Raw genomic sequence first — 15,360 nt, forward strand, 5'->3', positions numbered from 1 at the left:
AAAAAATGATTTCTTATAATTTATTTATTTATTTATTTTTATAGTGAGATCCACTTTTTTAAATAAATGAGCACTGCATGCACAAGACTTATATACTTGAGAGTTAGTACAAATCATTATTATTTTTTAATTTACATTACAATACGCTAGCTAGCATTTGATTTGCACCATAGAATCATCTGATTACCGTTTCGGTGGTTGTGATATTAATCACCTCATTAAACGTGACATATTAGTGTTAGATATAGTTTATCGTTTCATTTAAAAAAACTATTCCATTATTTAATGTCAGAATATTGCTTAGACTTTTGAGTGATGTTAAGAACTTGAGAAAAGAGAGAAAGAAGAGACGGAAGATAAATTTGTACTGAATTGTATTAAATGAATTGAATTGATACAAGCAACTTTACAATGTATTTATAATGAAATGAAGGGAAAATAACAAATAACATAAAAGTCAATTCTTATTCTCTAGTTTGACTTTTTCTTCTTTGGACTTTAATTCCATATTTTCAATGGGTGAGGCTATACTCCAACACCACCCCACCCCACCCCCCCCCCCCCCCCCCCCCCCAAAAAAAAAGATGAACATGAATATTAAGAATATTCATCTTGCGAAGAGTGTGATGAAAAGATAAAGAACCAAGTGGCTTGATAAGAATATCTACCAACTGTAATTGAGAAGGAATGTTGAACAATTTGATAAGATTTTGTTACAGCTTCTCTCAAACAAGATGGCAATCAATCTGAATATGTTTGGTTCTTTCATGTTGGACTGGATTTGTTGCAATGGACATGGTAGATTTGCTATCAGTATATAATAATGTTGGCTGAGGATGATTAATCTGTAAATCTTGTAAGGCATAACATAGCCATTGAACTTCACAAGTTGTTGTTGCAAGAGCTTGATATTCTGCTAGCAGAAGATCAATTGATGGTTGCTTGCTTTTTAGATTTCCATGAGATCAATGAATTGCCCAAGAAGATCGCAAATCATGTAACACTTCTTGTATCAATGCATCTTGCCCAGTCACTATCTGAGAAGGCCTTAAATTGAAGTTCTGAAGATGCTAAAAAGAACAAGCCCTGTCCTGGTGTGGCCTTCAAATACCTTAGCACTCTAACTGCTGCTTGATAATGACTAACAGCAGGGTTAGTAAGGAATTAACTTAGGAATTGAACAGAATAAGCAAGGTCTGGCTTGTGAGTGTTAAGTACAATAATCTGCCAACAAGTCTTCTATAAGTTAGTGGATCTTCATAGAGGTTAGGATCATCAGCAGTTAACTTCAGATTAGACTCCATTGGGAAAGCAACATGCTTTGAACCAATGTTACGAGTGTCTTGAAGAATATCCAATGCATAATTTCTTTGGCAAAGAGAAATGCCTATTTGGATCTTGCTACTTCCAAACCAAGAAAGTATTTTAGTGGCCCCAAATCTTTTGATGAATAAGGAGCAATCAGAATTACCTTGAGTAAAACCATAGCTGAGAAGAGCAGTAGACAATTTTTCAAACCATTGTCTAGAAGTCTGCTTGAGGCTATAAAGGCTTTTTAAAAGTCCGCAATTCTTATTATCTTGATTAGTTAGTTCAGGAGGCAACTCCATATAGATCTCCTCATGCAATTCACCATGTAAAAAAGCATTGTTTACATATAGTTGGTGAATATGTCAGCTTTTAATTGCAGCAACTGCAAGTAATAGTTGATTAATAGAAGTTATCTTGGCTATAGGAGAGAAGGTGTCAAAAACATCTAATCCTTCTTGCTGAGTATATAGCCTTTTGCCACTAATCTAGCTTTATGCCTTTTTATGGTTTTATCAACTTTATACTTAACTCAAAATACCCATTTACAACCAATGGTTCGTTTATTTTCAGGAAGAGTAACAAGCACCCATGTTTTATTTAACTCTAAAGCATCAATTTTATTTTTCATAGCCTTTTACCATTTTGGAAATTTAGCAGCCTGTTTATAAGTTTTGATTTCTGGACAATTTAAGATAAAAGCAAGAAAAGCTTTATGTGAGGTTGATAATCAACTAGCAGATCGGAAAGAAGAAATAGGATAGAAATTACTTTTGGTAGAATAGTCAGTAGAAGAGATGGAGGAGGGTGCATTTGAAGAAACATTGCTACAATAGTAGTTCTGTAGAAAAAATAGGTGTTTATCTAACCCAAGAAGATTTTATGATATGTGGACTGTTAGTAGAGTTAATATGAGGCAAAGGCATGTCCTGATTAGTGTTTGGGACATGTTCATTAATAGGCAAACGTGATGATGCACTTTGGCTGGGAATAATAGTTGAGTTAATAGGAAGAGTACTTTAGTTGGGAATAGCAGTTGAGTTACTAGGAGAAGAGTAATTGCTATATGAAGTTTCTGAAGGAGGAAATAGAAAAGAATGATTATGAGAGTTAGTAGGAACAACTATAAAAGGAAAGACATTTTCATAGAATACAACATTTCTAGAAATGAATACTTTGTTGGTGTTAAGGTCCATCTTTGTAACCTTTAACATTGGAAGGGTAATCGAGAAAAATGCATTTTGTGGCTCTTGTATCAAATTTTTGTCTGTGATGTTGAAGTGTAGAAGCAAAACAAAGGCAGCCAAAAACCTTGAGGTGAGAAAAATTGGGTATTTTGTTGAAAAGCATTTCATAAGGTGTTTTATTTTTAAGAAGTGGAGTGAGAATTATATTTATAATATGTGCAGTAGCTAGTACACAGTCACTCAAAAAAGACAGAGGAATATTGGCTTAAAACATTAAGACTCTTGTTATACTAATTAAATGTTGATGCTTCCTTTCAACTACTCCATTTTGCTATAGAGTTTCTACACAACTTTTTTGATATAAAATTCCATTTTCATGATAAAAAGCATTAAGAAAGAACTTTGGTCCATTATCTGATCTTATAGTTTTGACAGATGTATTAAATTGTGTAATTATCATTTTGCCAAAGTTTTTGAGTAGAAGTGATACTTCAGATTTAGGTCTAAGCATATAAACACAAGTATAATGTGTAAAGTCATCAATAATTGTTAAAAAAAATTTATAACCCGAATAAGAAACCATTGCAAATGGACCCTAGATATGACAATATATCAAATCAAAAATTTTATTAGAGCTTTTATGAGATACAAAAATGGTATCTTTCTTTCCTTTGCAAAAGGACATATGTCACAGACATTTTGATAGTCAATAAAAATAGAAAGATCTAATTGTTTAAGGGAAACAATCTAGAAGCAGGTACGTGGCCTAATCTATAATGCCAAATATCTAGTGGTTTTTGTGAAAAAGTTGAAGTAAAAGAACTAAATCGGACTTAAAAGTGGTAGTATAGGAATAAGCTTGGGAAGGAGTTTGTGATAGATGATAGAGCCCTTATTTCTCAAATGCAATCCCAATCATCTTCTTCACTTATTGGTCCTGTAAAGACAGTAAGAACCAAAGAAAGATAGGCAAATGTTAGAATTTTTGGTTAGCTTAGAAATAGAGAGAAGATTAAAAGTGAATGAAGGTAGACATAGGACATTTGATAAGAAAAGATCGTTAGAAAGACAAATGGTGCCAATGTGTGTGGCTAGTACAATATGACCATTAGGCAGATTTATAGAAGCAGTTATCTATTTAGGAGGAGAACAATACAAAAGTGGTGACGCACCAGTGTTGAGAATCTAAGAATGATTGGGTTTTGGAATAAATGAAGTTGAATTGCAAGAAAACTGATTGCAAGAGACTTTACCAAAAAATTGAGAAGAAATAACAACATTTCAAGTTGGTGGAACACTCTGAGTATTTGGAGAAGGTAGTGAAGAATTGGCAAGGGCTAAGAGTTTATTAATTTCTTTAGCAGTTAAAGAGAACCTTTGTTGCTCATTACTATTTTGATTGTAGACCTCATCAATTGAAATGGCAGCATGTGCAGTAGAGTGATTCCTTTTTTTCTTTTGGTTCAATCCACTCAGGAGGATATCCTTAAAGCTAAAAACACTTGTAAATAGTGTGCCCATTATATCCACAATCTGTACAATGAAAAGAAGATTTCTTAGGTTTTTCTTTTGAAAATCCATACTGATTAATTGTTGGATTCGACTGCTTGACGCATGAGTTTCATGAGAAATCGAGTTAGTAAGTTGTCTTTGACTCTCTTTTTGAAGTAGAAGAGAAAATACTTTGGCCATAGTGAATAATGGAGCAAGAAGAAGCAATTGACTCCTAAGAGATGCATATGAGTTATTCAAGCCAACAAGAAACTTTAGAACATAATCAAATTGTTGTCTTTGTAGCAAGAAAGTGAAAAGATCACAAGTGCAAGTCGACATTTTTCTACAAGGACAAGTTGGAAGTGGACGGAATATTCAGTGACAGAGGAAGAACCTTAATTTATGCAGCTTAAAGATTTCTCAAGATGAAAGACTCTTGGGCCATCACTTCTTAAATATCTAGTCTTCAACTCATTCTAAAGATCAAGAGCTGAAGAAACATACAACAGGTTATTTTTGATTTCTTTAGAAATGGAGTTTATTAACTAAGAATGTACCAAATTGTTTGCACGCAACCAAGTTGTGTGGGCAACATATTGACCAACAGTAGGAGGGTTGATTGAGCCATCAACAAACGCAATTTTATTCTTGGCTATGATAGCAACATATTGGCTATGATAATCGAGTTAGTAAGTTGTCTTTGACTCTCTTCTTGAAGCAAAAGAGAAAATACTTTGGCCATACTGTGTATTGGAACAACAATAAGCAATTGACTCCTAAGAGATGCATATGAGTCATTCAAGCCAACAAGAAACTTTAGAACATAATCAAATTGCTGCCTTTGTAGCAAGAAAGTGAAAAGATCACAAGTGCAAGTCAACATTTTTCCACAAGTACAAGTTGGAAATGGACGATAGCTAACATATTGATCCTAAAGTGTTTGGAAGGCATTGAAATATTTAGTGACAGAGGAAGAGCGTTAATTTATGCAGGTTAAAGATTTCTCAAGATGAAAGACTCTTGGGCCATCACTTCTTAAGTATCTAGTCTTCAACTCATTCCAATGATCAAGAGCTGAAGCAACATACAATAAGTTATTTTTTTATTTCTTTAGAAATGGAGTTTATTAACCAATAAAGTACCAAATTATTTGCACGCAACCAAGCTGCGTGGGCAACATATTGAGCAACAATAGGAGGGTTGATTGAGCCATCAACAAATGCCACTTTATTCTTGACAGTCAAAACTATGATAATCAATTGGCTCCAAGCTACGTAATTGTCTCCATTAAAGATCTCTAAAAGACTAAGAGAGCACCAGGGTTATCACTCAGATGAAGATAATAGGGACTAGATGAATCATCTGATGGGTTTGGAATGGCAAAATTTGCATAAATGAGAGAAGCCATTCCAAGAATAAACAAGAAAACATAGAATTTGTAGAACGTGTAGATATCAATACAAAATCTTGGGAAAGATATTGTAATCCAGAGATCAAGTTTTGAAAGAAGATAAAGTAAGTTCCAGAAAAGAAAAGAAATTTGCTGAATTATTTTTTAATTTGATACCAGGTTAAGAAGTTAAGAAAAGAGAGAAAGAAGAGAAGGAAGATGAATTTGTGCTGAATTGAATTGATACAAGCAACTTTACAATGTATTTATACTGAAATGAAGGGAAATTAACATATAACAGAAAAGTCAATTCTTATTCTCTAGTTTGACTTTTCCTTCTTTGGACTTTAATTCCATATTTTCAATGTGTGAGGCTATACTCCAACAAGTGACATTCACCAAGAGTGATATACGGTCATAAAAGGACTAGATGGATGCCCACAATTAATACAGTTTAGAGATCGATTATATATATATATATATATATAGAAAATTCTATACATCACACCACCATCTCACTTTCATCATACTATAGAAGATATGGTGCATTTATCACCATTAGATGATCATTTATTGAATAATTTTGTATCATCTAATGTATAAATATACTACATATTATACATACATGCATATATATGTATATATATATATATAGAGAGAGAGAGAGAGAGAGAGAGAGAGAGAGAGAGAGAGAGAGAGAGAGAGAGAGAGAGAGAGAGAGAGAGAGAGAGAGAGAGAGAGAGAGAGAGAGAGAGAGAGAGAGAGAGAAGTAAGGATCATTAGGGTGATTATATATACAAGATTTGAGTCTCACCTTCTTATAGAAGATGTTTGGATATAAATTTTTCTTGAAAGTTTACCAAGCTTATGAGAAAGTCTTAGATATGGATTTTATGGGAATTTATAGACGTGATGAAAATTTGAAATTTATTAAAAATACGTTTGAATTAAAACAAATTAATGATAATTTAAGTAAAGTTTTAAAAAGTGGTTGAATTATGGATGATAAAATAAAAATGGGAAAAAAAATTTATAAGAGACATTTTCTACCTTTCTAAATTAAGTTATTTTGTTCTTTATTTGTTATGCAAATCGAGGTAAGATTCAAATATTGTGAGATATTTTTGGAAAGAGAAATGATATTTACAGTTATAGAGTGCACATGTGCCACACACCTTTTTTAAAAAATGTGAGTAAATACATAACTCACATGCTAGAAATGATATTTACAGTTATAGAGTGTGTAAGTATTGTATACTCATTTTTTAAAAAAATGAATAAATATGAGACTCACATGAAAAATTAATTTTTTAATGATATATCCTTGTCTTTTTCAAATAGAGTCTACAACGTTTGCACTATCCATGACTATATATATCTAACATTAACCCATGAAAAAATAAAATTTTTAATAGTAATTCTAGCATTTGTACAACTTATGTCTATATATAATATTACTCATTACATACTTTTTGTGCGTAAACCACACGACTTACAAATAATTTTTTTTAAAATAAATTTGGTCCGTAAGCGGCAAAATTTGAGATACTTTTTCTCTCAAAATGATATTATGATCAAATTGATCATAATTACAGTTTAATTTAGATCAAAGAGGTAAATTCTTTTTTAAGTGTATTTTTATAAACACAATTTTTTTTAATAATTTTGTAAAACTCTGTTTTAAATTAAGTGTATTTTTATAAAGTAATAGTACTGTTATAACTTTATTTTATAAAAAAAATTTGAACTTAAAATTTATAAAAATAATTTTAATTTATAATCATTGGGCTGGAGATTTTGAAAATGACTAAAGTCTTGTGCTTGCTTGATTATGATTGCTTCTCTTTAGCCTGCATTCAAGCATAAATCTTTTTGATCACACTTAACCCACCAAGTACGTTTAGTACAAAAAAATGAAGCACAACTACAAGTACACTCTCTCTCTCTCTCTCTCTCTCTCTCTCTCTCTCTCTCTCTCTCTCTCTATATATATATATATATATATATTTTTGACCTTTAGCTGCAATTTGTATTGTAAAGTAAGCATGAACTGTCATCATCCCACTTGCTGAGTTGGATAAATGGTACTTTCCTTGATTAATGTTCAAGTCTAAAACATTTATTTTAAAGTACTTTGTTACGCAACGTATTGGCTAGCCCTCCCATCAAATCAATATCGACCCCCATAATCAATTATTATTATTATAATATTATTTACCATTTTAATTTAATGAATAATTAATTTCATCCATGAGATTAAAGCCTGACTTAGAAAGTGAGATAAAATGAAAATTTTATAAATAATAATAAAATAATATTTATAAATAGTAATGAAATGATTTGAGTTAAAATATTTTAATAGATCTTGAAAAATGAGAGAAAAAGCTGAACAAAAAATTATAAAATTAAAATATTGTTATAATATAATTTTTTTAATATAATTTTTATTTTAAAATTTGAAAAGTTAGTATTTTTTTTTGTTTTTGTGTTTTGTTTGAAAATTTTAAAAATTTATAATAATTAGATAATATTTAGATGAAAAAGTTGAATATTTGAAATTGAAAAGTATTTGTATTTGTGTGATATTTGTAAATAAAATTAGGAGATGAGATCATCTCACTTTTCAAAGAGGTCCTAAATTTGCAAAACGAACTAACTCCATCCATTTGATCTTGATGGTAGCAACTTATTCAAAGAAGATCGCAACAATACACACCTTTAAACACACAAGGCACCATAAGAAGCACAATCACTCCAATATTTATTCAAATGCAAGGCAATGTCTATTCCCACGACTTAACATGTAACCACGTCTTTCTTCGCAACATAGGCCATTCTAAAAGGGAGAGGAATTGATAAAAGTTTCAAATTTAAGGCACTCCTCGAGCCAATAAAAAAAGAAGATAAACCACTGTAAGAAAATAAGTGCCACAATATACCTTTTTCTCAAGGCTTTACAAAGATAAGCGATTTTACATGCAAAATCCGTGTCTATCACTCCATCAATCCATAACCTCATCCTTCTTAACATCAGAGAAGATCATAAATCCAACCCCAACAATCAAGACTAGATACTTTCTAGACCAAGGATCAACTCCAGCATAAAAGAAAAAACCTACCAATGCCTACCAACCATGCTAAAAATTCTAAAACACCAAGCTTGTCCTCGAAACATGCAAAGAGAATACCTTTTTTTTTTTTTTTTGCCTAAGCAAGTTTGATATTTTATAAATAAACTAATGGATACAAAATACAAGTTCAATGGGTGGGAGTCCCTTACAGTCTTTCCAAAACCAACACACATTACAATACAAAATAAAAAGAAAAAAGAGGGTGATTGGAGCCAAACAATTGGCTCCCAACCAAATCCCACAAAGGGAGACCGCTTGGTGACGGTTTTGAAATAGTTTGATAAACAGACTATAAAACTGCAGCTAAAAGCCACAATAAGGGGTATGCTGCAATGTGTTGGTATGGATTGGCCGGAAGGAACTGCCACTACCACTTTCACTCGATCTTTGGTTAGGGAAAGTGGGAACATAGGAAAACAAAGAACTAGATGAATTGTCGGTGAGGGACCTTCATTGTCGGTGACCGTCACCGACAGTGAAGCACACGCGCTGCAACTGGAGAGGATGGGAAGGTCGGACCATGAAGAAGCAACACCAATGATCCCAATTATGCAGTGCGTGGTGGCAGAAAACATCCCTAGGCACGGCGGCGCATGGAACTAACGCATGGTATTCTCATGCTGTCGCTAAGAGAATACTTTAGTCAAATTCATCATCTTGAATATGGAACAAGTTCAAAAACCAATGGCCCTCTTTCGATATAAAACTCAAAGAGACCTAATTTGATTTTGAACTCTGAAACTAACTCAAGCATTAAGAGATTTTGTGGAAACAAAAATGTAGAGTCATTTGGCTCATATCCAAAGAACTCAATACCAAGTTCTTTCACCTCTCAACCAAAACCCGGCTTCAACACAACTATATTGACTTCCTCAAAATAAATGACTAGAGATGAGTTTCAAAATGGCAAGTCATGGGCACCTTTATCTGCAATAATTTTTCAAAACTCTTGAAATCCTCTCTACTTTATATATATAAATGGACACTTAGGGAAATGAGCCCAGGATAGGTCGGAATGGCCTTGGGGTTTAGAAGAGTTACCACATTAAATGTAGAGGTATGGCCCCCCGCCCCCAAAGAGGATAGTGAATTGAAAGACTGTTTTCATATAATAGATGGGAGACTCAGCCCTGAAGGGGTGCGAGGGATACAAAAGGGTAACAGGCAATGGACCCCAGGGTAAGAAAATGAGAAGTCTTCATTACGTGTTATCTATTTTTTCTCCTCTCAAATATTCATATACGTCAACTGCTTTCATCGTGAACTAACTTTAGCATTAGAAGTATCCCCTAGTTGGGAGGCCAACCAAGCTTTCTTGACCTCGGGTGATAGGTGTATGCAAGTGGACTCCCTAAGGACACAATCATAGGGGTGCGAAACACGTCCTTAACAATTGACATCATCTGTGGAATCTGAGTGTTCCACGTGCTTTTCGCATGCTTGCAATGACGTGCTCCCAAGCAACCCATGTAGATGGTAGCACAAAGAGGAGGTGTGCAGAGATGGAGGAGAGGCTAATAGCCATCACCTTGGAAGTGGAGAGCCTCCAAAAAGTGAACCAAACTTTGAGACGAAGAGAGGCGGGGTCTAGATGAGATGAGCAAAACAAAGCAGAATTCCAAGGTGGAAGAAGGCATGCTCTCAATGACGAAAAGAAAAAGAAGATGCACGATGACCTACGCAATGGGCAAATACAAAGAAATGGCCAATACGTAGCTATTCCTTATTCAGCTTGGCAAGTTGTATAATATTGGGATCCACCACTATTGGTGTTTGATTCCTAAAACTCTTATTCAAAGACTAGGACATGTGGAAAATATTGTGAATTTCATGAAACTCAGTTGGCAACTCCAAATGACACGCAACTGCTATCACTTTCTTTACTATTTCATAGGGTCCCACATATCTTAGACTTAACGTGTCTTTCACTCTGAAACGGCTTACTCCTCTCATAGGAGATACCTTCACATATACTCAATCTCCAACTTCAAAATCTATACTCCTCCTTCGATTATTGGCATAGCTCTTTTGTCGATTATATGCTATTTTCATCATTTCTCTAATTAGGTGGATTTGGTCTTTTATCTCTTACAAGACTTCTAGTCCAACCACTTTACTTTCCCCTACTTTGTCCCAATACAACGGCGATCTACACTTCTTATCATACAAGGCTTCATATGGTGCCATCTTAATGGTGACCTGGAAACTATTGTTGTAAGCAAACTCTACCAGAGGTAGTTGTTTCTCCCAATTCCCTTCATAATCCAAAACATAGGCTTTTAGCATATCTTGCAAAGTTTAAATCGTCTCATTTGTTTGCGGATGATGTGCACTATTGAACTTCAAATGAAAGCCCATTGAATCCTCCAAACCTTGCCAGAATCGTGACATAAAATAAGGGTCTCTATTTGACACAATCATCTTAGGCATTCCATGCAATCTGACAATCTCTACTATATAAATTCTCATCAATCTCTCTAGAGAATCTATATTCTTGATGGGTATGAATTGAGTACTTTTGGTCAGACGATCAATTATCTTCCAGATGGTATTATTTTCAGCTGAGGTCTTTGGAAACCCACTATAAAATCTATCGAGATATCCTCCGATTTCCATTTTGGAATAGGTAGTGACTGCAATCCACCTGCAGGCTTCTGGTGTTCTGCTTTAACTCATATGCGGATAGAACACTGTTCACAAACTCTGCTATGTCCTTCTTCATTCATTCCCACTAGAAATGCTGCTTTAGATCCGGGTACATCTTCGTACTACCAGGATGAGCAGTGTAAGACGTGGTATGAACTTCCTTCAACACCTTTTCCTTTAACTCTTGGTCTATTGGGATGACCCTTCGGTTCTTGTAATACAGAGTCTCATCCTCTTTAAAACTAAAGTTCATAGATCCTTTTGACTTCTCAATTTCCTAACGACTTCCATAAGTTTACTGTCTTTCTTTTGATGGCCTTTCAATTCTTCCTAATCCAATGGGATGAACTCTTGAACTGTGGTCAACACAAATTCTTGACTATGATTCTTGATCAACAGTTTCCTCGTACTTCATAAGAGGGAACTTACTTCTGATGATAGAACAGATGAAACTTCCTATCATTCTGATTGTCTAAGTATCTCTTCTGATTGTCAGAGTATTACTCGGTACTCCTGGCATAATCATTCTAATTTTTTGAGTCTCTCTAATAGAATACATTGGACAAAATCATTTTGATTGTTTACTATTCTTAATGAAACCACTGGTGAAATCATTTTGATTGTCAAAATTCATTTTATGTTCATGTTATGTCCATTCGTGTTATGTTCACGTTCAAGTTTATGTTATGTCAAGTCAAGTTTAGTTTACGTTTCAGTTCAAGTTATGCCAATTATGTCATGTTATACGTCAAGTTACATTATACTTACTTATGACTTTGATTATTGGCGTCATTAAATGTATAATCAACATATGTTAATGATGCATCCATGACAGTAAAAGTATAAATGTATAATTAATGTTATAAGTAAGCATAACATAACTTGATATAAAATATAGCATAACTGATGTAATTTGAATTGAAATATGAACTGAACTTGACTTAACAAAACATCAACATATGTTAATGATGCATGCATGACAGTAAAATTATAAATGCATAATCAAAGTTATAAGTAAGCATAGCATAATTTGATATAAAAGATAGCATAACTAACGTAATTTGAACTGAAATATGAACTGAACTTGACTTAATATAACATGAACTTAATCTGAGGTTTGAATTGACATTACATGAACTTGATCTGTGACTTGACTTGACATGAATGGAAAGTAACATAACATGAATGTGAGCTTGAACATAACATAAACGTGAACTTGAACATAACATGAATTGAAAATCTTGTTCATTAACTTAATAAACGTGACCGTTTGGGTGCTACATGGGTCCTCTTGAGCTATGTGTTCTTGTCGATTACTGTATCACAACACAGGTATTTATACCAGCTGTGAATACATTAATACACGTGCTATAATTTTTGTAGAACACATATATTCTACGTGTCACAATTATTGTGATTGCACGTAATGTATGTGCCACAATTGATGTGAAACACATATTTCTTCATTCATAAAAAAACGTCATTTAAAAGAATGAGATTAAACATCACATTTCATGCAGTTACGTATTTTCATACTTTAACATTCTTTTCATATTTTTTCTCTCTTTGCAGTTAAACATTTTTGTTATCTTTTCTTAGTTCGATGCATATGCATTTAATTTGGAAAAAAAAGAATATTTCATGTCATGCTTACATATAAGTAGGGCATTAATACTTTGAGAGAGCATGTATGAAAATCTCACGACTTAGCATCTATGTGCATGCATTATCTTATACACATACAAACAATTATAGTCGATATGGTGCTTAATAAGGGCTACTAATAAATGCTTGTACATAATATATACATTTATAATTTTTTATAAGAACATTTGAAGAGAGAGAAACCTTCTTTCATAAGAGAAATTTGTGTGCAAGAAGCATGGTCATAACTACATACCTCTATTCTCCTCGATACTTCCAATCGTCAATATGAGTCATATTCCAATAAATAATAAACATGTTAATACTCATCCAATATCCTTTAGGCCTCCCTTTAAACGAGAAAGGTATAATGTTACAATCTAATGTCCTTTCTACAGTGGCTTATCTTATCTATAAAACTATGGTCTGATTACTGGCTGCCAGATCACAAGCTCATATCTCATCAATCTAGTTTTGAACACCTAAGGGATTATATAGTGGCTTACCTGATGCATGATGATCAAAGAAGCTGGGACATTGACAAGGTCAGAAGTCTACTACCAGTTCATATGGCCACTGAGGTTCTTAGCATCAGAATTCCTTCAGAAAATGTGGTAGATAAACTTGTGTGGGAACATGAGAAGAGTGGTATCTATAGTGTCAAGAGTGCATACTCTTTTTTCACTAAAGTGGAGCAAAATAGACAGGAAGCTGAGAGCTCAACAGCTGCAGATCAAAAGCTTATATGGAAGAATATTTGGAAGCTTCATGTTCCTCACAGAATTAAAGTTTTCGCATGGAGGGTGTGCAAGAATATACTCCCTACTCTCAGCAATTTGAAAAGTCGAAAGTTACTTGTAGATGACAGTTGCATTTGGTGCCAAGAAGAAATGGAAGATGTTAACCATGCACTGGTTTATTGCCCTTTAATTATAGATTGTTGGATGCATATCTTTCCATCTCTCAAAACATCTATTCAGAGACAGGATTTTTTACAACTTGTTCTGTATGTCATCAGAGGAAAATCTGAGGGTGAGTTGGAAAAGCTCTTTCTAATGGCATGGGGTTTCTGGTATAGGCGAAATCAGTGGATGTATGATGATAAATTTTTGACACCAAACCAAGTCATAGAGCATGCTTTATCTTTATACCAGGAGCATAAGGCAACTGCAGCAGAGCTGAAAGTTGGTTTGAGGTATCAATGCAGATGGAAACCTCCTCCTTCGGGCATGCTAAAGCTTAATGTAGATGGGGCCCTCTTTAGTGATCAATTCAGGTCAGGTATTGGAGTGGTTTTAAGAGATGACAAAGGACAAGTCTTGTTTGCAGCTAATAAACCAGAAGAAGCACTTGCTGATCCTATGAAAATTGAACTAATTGCTATGTTAAGGGGCCTGCAATTGTGCATTCCCTTAGGCATATCAGATTTACAGATTGAAACAGATGCTTTACTTGTTGTTCAGGAGCTGCAAAAACAGGATTACTCTTCAACCTTGTGGAGTACTCTTGTACATGATATAAAGCTTATACTTAACATATTCCCATCATGGAAAGTACAATATAAAGGGAGGGAAGCAAATGGAGTGGCTCATTCTTTAGCAAGATATGCATAGAATCTTAATGATATAGTTGTTTGGTGGGATTCGGTCCCTTAATGTTTCTCCCAAGCTATGTGGGCAGATTTATCTTTGTAATGTTTAATACTTGCTTATTTGAATATAGTGCATCGTGGTTATCAAAAAAAAAAAAAAAAATTAACTAACATTTCGTCTAATATTTACAATAATAACATAAGAAAATAATTAATATAGTTAACACATTATTTAGTTAAGCATAACATAGAAAATAACTAGAATAGCCTATTAAGTAATTTAAATCCTTAACACAAAAGTTTGTACTTAAATCATTTAACACCCCTTTTTAAAACAAGTTTATAGGATTACATTTAGCCAAAATAATCTAACACGTCTAGCCTCCTAAGGAAGAAAACATAACACTACTTTCAACATAAACTCTCTATACAAATACTCATACCAAATTTACTCCAAGAGTCATTTATGATTCTAAATAAGTTCATTTGTTAAAATTCATCTTTTATCTCAAATATACATAAAAGCACAATACCAACACAATCTCCTTATATCTTTAGTTACTCAAAACAGTCCATAAATACATACACATATATATATATATATATATATATATGAAAGTCACTACAAAATACAGCCCATACATAATTGGTCACTTAAAACAGAGTACATATATATATGTATGTATATATAAAACACAATATCAAAACAGCCACATATATATGTATATACACCAAACACAACCTCAAAACATCCTTTCATATGTATTTACACTAAACACAACCTCAAAACAGCCTTACATATTTATATACACGAAACACAACCTCAAAACAGCCTTACATATGTATATACATGAAACACAACTTCAAAACAGCCTTACATATGTATATACATGAAACACAACCTCAAAATAGCCTTAGATATGTATATACGTGTAACACAACCTTAAAACAACCTTACATATACTCGGC

General features: G+C 33.4%; 1 protein-coding gene across 1 annotated transcript in view; it reads left to right on the forward strand.

Annotated features, from left to right (window-relative positions):
• Positions 1 to 4,311, forward strand: part of LOC122313573 (small G protein signaling modulator 1-like) — a 42,438-nt gene extending 38,127 nt beyond the window's left edge. The window contains exon 13 of the mRNA XM_043128705.1: positions 4,293 to 4,311. The gene's annotated coding sequence lies outside the window, so the exon portion shown is untranslated. The remainder of the gene's footprint in view (positions 1 to 4,292) is intronic.
• Positions 4,312 to 15,360: the final 11,049 nt, after the last annotated feature.

Source organism: Carya illinoinensis, chromosome 1, assembly GCF_018687715.1.
Source record: "Carya illinoinensis cultivar Pawnee chromosome 1, C.illinoinensisPawnee_v1, whole genome shotgun sequence".
Lineage (NCBI taxonomy): Eukaryota > Viridiplantae > Streptophyta > Magnoliopsida > Fagales > Juglandaceae > Carya > Carya illinoinensis.